Genomic DNA, 5468 nt, shown 5'->3' on the forward strand with positions numbered 1-5468 from the left:
TACCTACAAACACAAGTGGATGCTTTTTGGCTTGATTGATCACTGTATTTTGGAGCTGTGAGCTGAGCCATCAGCAAACATTACAGGAGATATTCTCAGTGTGGTCGTTTTTACTTTTTTTTTTTTTTTTTTTTTAAAAAAGCACTGTCACTCGGTCAACACAATTCAAAGAAAACATGACAGAACAACAGTAGTGACATGCAGTCCCGCATCTCATATGCGTTGGTTTGGTGACTGACTATCTGAGTCCCGAGTTTTACATTGTGTGAACTACAGTGTAATTTCAAGTTGTTTGTTCTGCTTTAGTTTAATTAAAAGAAAAAAAATTCCCAGATGACAGATTGCATATTCACATGGTTCTGAAGATTGGCTGTAGTTGAAGTATTTCTGATGAACTGCAAAAAACACCAAAGACTTTACTGGACTTGTTTGAAAAATTATGAGGTTATCCAGAACTCCACACTAACTTTTATTTTTGGTGGCCCAAAGGCAAACATCCGACCTTTTTTGGTGGCCCGATAAGGCCACCAAATTCTTAATTTCTGAAATTTTGGTGGCCCGACGTGTATTTTTGGTGGCCCCAGGCCACCGTTAGTGTCGAGCCCTGGGTTATCACATCCTGCTACACTCCGATTTCACCAAACATCACTCTCCAAGCCAAAGTTGTACCACCCAGAAGGACAAAATGTTTACACATCAAGACACAGTTAATGCTATTTGTTTTGATTTTTACGGTCGCTTATAGACCATTCTTTATTTGGTAGAAATAAAAACATTCTAGGAATACAGTATCCACACCACATTATAGATGCATCAACATTTATTATACGATCTATAAGTCTGAAAATACAATTAATTTACATAACAGCTGACTGATGCAGTCAACTGGTCACTTTGTCTCACATTGTAAGATATGCCTATTCCTCATATTACAGTGCACTCCCGTTGTAACAAACACGGTTATAACGAAATTCCGGTTACAACAAGTATTGATCAGGGCCGCAACGTTATCCACTCTTTGTATTTTTATTGTTTATTTGTTTGGTTATAGCGAAATTTCGATATAACAAAAGAAAACTGCCGGTCCTGAGGACTGCGTTATAACGGGAGTCCACTGTACAATCAACTGTGTAACCTTTTTTTTCTCCTTTCCAGAGAGGCCTTTTGATTTTAATCCCTCACGAGTCGAAGCTCTTTCTGCAGTCCAAATAGATTCGACTAAGGCAAGGTTGACTCTCTCTTCTTGTTTTCTTTCTGCTTTAAAGTCTAGGCTAGGATGCATTACATATTAGATAACAATTTTAAAATGACATCCAAGACTTTGCCATGCTTTGCTCTACAATTACATGTATCCCTGATGTCTGCCTAATGTGCAACTTTGAACAAACAGTGAATGTTTATGTACAGCTGTATCACTCCAAATTGTTTTGTTTTCATTTCTGTATTTTTTTTTTTTTACTGTAGCCTTGTGAAAACACCCTAAACAAAACAAAACAAAAAACACAATGAAATGATGAACAAGCAATGAATACAATACAAATACAGAATTATTTTCCAGTATCTTAGATGAATGCCACACACGAACCACTTAACAGGATGACTCAGCTGCTTCAGATATGTTCGTATCGCACTGGGAATCGGCCACTGCGACTACTCCACAGACAATCAACCCCACAAAAAACTTACAATCTGGCTGGACTAGAGTGGCTGGGAGTCGCCATGTTATGTCAAACACAATTTTCGAGTGCAGGCACAACTGTAGGAGGGCTCTGGAAGAATTATACAACCATAATAATGATGGTCGTTGTTCTTATATACCATCCTTTCACCATGTCACTATATTCAAAGTGCTTTACAGCACACCATTACCATAGTTCCTGGAAATCACACCCACAACTACTGCACACTCGGTCAACTCCCTAAGGAGAATTCAAGCTGCCACTTTAAGAGGCACATAAATGCTAAATCCAACTGAAAGTGGCAAGCAGCTTCCACCTATATTGCAGTTTGAGGTTGAACGTACATAGCACAGACATCAAGAGGAAGCCTCCACTTGACCCCCCCCCCCCCCCTTTTGCTCATTTACAAAAATAAATTAGTAGCAGCAAACTGAAATATTCCCGCAAACTGAGATCATGACATAGCCACAAATCATATATACATACACATATACATACACTGTACACATTGATATAGAGTTGTGCCCCCCCCCCCCCCCTTCGATGTAGCTATCCAACATCGATTTTAACTTGTTGTAACTGGTACCTCATAAACATACTAAACGGAGAGACCAGCTAAATACAGTAACAGAAAATCAGGACTGCCGAATACACCTTGTGAAAAGCGGTACCTCATTGTAAGCGAGCTCATTATAGCAGGTTTTCCTGTACTATAAAGGTGCATTTCTTCAACTACATACCAGAATGGCATAGTCTTTTTAAAATGATCGTATCAGAGACACGCCCTCCACACAATTTCATGGTTAACACATTGAAATACCATATCATTAATTAGAAGAAAAAAAAAGCAAAATCAAGTCTTAAACAAATTAATTCTTCGGATATGAAACATTGTCAAACACAACACAAGGGCTGCAAAGGGCTTCATTCACAATTCTGGCAGCTTCCACATCGATTTTGTTCATGGCTTCTCATAGAGAAGTCTCAACATTTCATGTGTGAAAAACAATCCAGTTCATAATTTGTCTCAGCCCAGGGCAGTAAACAGTGTTATAAATAAATCAAACAACTCTACTGAAGAAACAAGTGCTAACATTTTGCACACACATTTTTTTTTTTTTCCAACGAGGGACAGGCCACAACATGTAACTCCACAATGTCTTTAATTCCCCGACATGTGAAGTGAACACAACTTTTCGACATTTTTATGAACCAAGGAAGGCAACGTCACATACATGCAATCTGGTTCAACAACTCTGCAACCTGTCAGCAACCCTACCATTGCCACAGCTATGAATACCAATAGGTGATTAATTGTTGCTATGGGTGGCTGATCTCAGTGGACTGCATTGTACATGTGACCAATTCCATCATTTAGGTAGTCACCAACTTTACCACTCTGACTTGTTTGCTCAAGTCAACTACCTGTTATGTGCCTGAGGTTTCTCAGTAGGCCTAAATATGCGACTGGGTGATTAGCTCCATGGCAATTAATGTCAACTCGATGGCCACATTTTATTATAGGCTTTATTCATATTTTACTACATTTCCTTACATTTGGGCCATTTCCAATGTGGCCTACAAAAAACTTCTCTGGTTGGGACTAAATGTCAAGCTTGCCATATTAAGAAATAACAAGCCAACGTGGTATGGTTGTAATCTGTGAATTACAAGCATGTTGTACATGTATGCCACAGATAATAACTTTGGAGCAGTTGCAGGTACATAGTCTGCTGTACATGCATACCTCATTGCCAGGTTTCACAGCATGCCAGAATGCAACATTTGATCATCATTGTGTGTATATTACACACAGTGTTTTGAAGTATGCAACATCATTACATTCAAATCAACACACACTAACATTCTTGGCATACCACCTATGTGTGTGTGTATCATGCTCACAGGAGCATTTGAGTATGCAGCAATACGAGGCTCAAAATTGCAATTACAGGGTACACATACTATAATCATTTTGATGCTTGTGTATAGCACAATTCATACACAGAACGCATTATTCACCCATTAAAAAGCCCTTCATCAACCGAACATGAAATCAGGAATACATTTTTTTTTTTTCAATTGATCTCTGAAAACACATACATACATTACTATACACATTTGAAACTATAGATTAGCTAAAATTCCCAAATATATTTTGCACATTTATGGTCAGTAAAAATCCCCTACACAGTCATTACCAGTACATGGGTAAGATACTTCACCATGTATATATATCCAATGCACAATACTTCAACATTTTCAAAATATGTTCATGCCAAAATTTCATCATCCAATACTTATCAGAGAAATTTTAATGTATTATATAATATGTGCATATCATAAGAGCATATTCATATAGATCTAATATACTTTTATGGATGTATTTCATCCTATCTACTCAAACTAGAACCCAATATCACAGGCTTCATCAGAACAGGGGTAGTAGTTGCTTGAGTTCTCCATATCACATTAGACAGCAACCCACTCTGATGTAAAGAGCAAACCCACTTAAACATGAATTCTCATGATCATTAATGTCATGCCTACCAGCACGCCACAAAGACAAACAACTTTATCATAGAATATGGCCCAAAATTCCATTTCCTGCCTTAGGAGGTGTATATCTAACCACATTTGAGAGTGAATACCAGTCTTTAGATGTTACTGAAGGATATGATCACAATATATGTAATATTGACTGCCTCTCATTTCCCGTTGTTTAATTTTTTGTTTTTGTTTTTTTGCTATGGGTGTGGTGGAGGGGAGGAAATGAGGAATTATATATCATCGCCCCCTTTGAGGCCACAGACGTCTTGCTGAAATCTTGCAATGCAGCTGCAGCTCCAAGGCAGTATCTTCTTTTCGACTGTGGACATCGTGCATAGCCCATACTACACAAATACTGCCCAAGTATTGCTTCCTCCCAAACTACTTCGCACTAGATTCAAGTGAACCTCAGCAAACGGTTGGCCAAACTACTTCGCACTAGATTCCAGTGAACCTCAGCAAACGGTCTGCCATATTGCCACATTTCCAATTTTGTTCTTAAAAGCATTTAGCCAGCAGAAAGATTGCCCCCCCCCCCCAAAAAAAAAGAGAGAAAAATCCTGATTTTGATCAATTTTGCAGTCTACCTGACTCAAATCGCCACAGATAAGGTCAAAGGTCAGTTGTTGTGCTCCAGTATATCTTCATAATATCTGAAAGCTTTATTCAACACTCTTCTACACAGGTGGACAATATACTATTACACCCTTTTATCAACATTGCACAAGCCAAGTCACATCTATAAATACAACTTTATTATCTCAACCAGATGGAATATTCAGATCTATATTTGTTCAATGAACTCTTTATTCCCAATAACCATATTATTAGACAATTTTTCAGTGAGTTCCTGCTATTTTCACAGAGGACCTAACCTGATATGGTTAGGTTCAAAAGAAAATAAAGTGAGAAATATTTAGGAATAAAACAGTTGAAGGGTTGCATCTATGCATGGAAAAGAACATTTCTATAACAGCCACTTTCTCCGCATAACACTTCATATCATACATACAGGTGCATGTGAACTTTGTAGGAATAACTTTACATTCTAAAAGATCCTGCTACAGAAAGGAGTGATGAATATGAGACTGTCCATAGCTGGTGATCATGTGACTTTCAGTGCCCATAATGACGATGCTGCTGTTTACGGTCAGTGATCACGACACCTACAAGTGATCGACATCTGCGGGCGACTGACGACCACAGGGATGTACATGCGGCAGACGAACACGGGCTCTG

Source organism: Diadema antillarum, unplaced genomic scaffold (assembly GCF_040938485.1).
Source record: "Diadema antillarum isolate AM-2024a unplaced genomic scaffold, OU_Dant_1.0 seq00000484_RagTag, whole genome shotgun sequence".
Classification (NCBI taxonomy): domain Eukaryota; kingdom Metazoa; phylum Echinodermata; class Echinoidea; order Diadematoida; family Diadematidae; genus Diadema; species Diadema antillarum.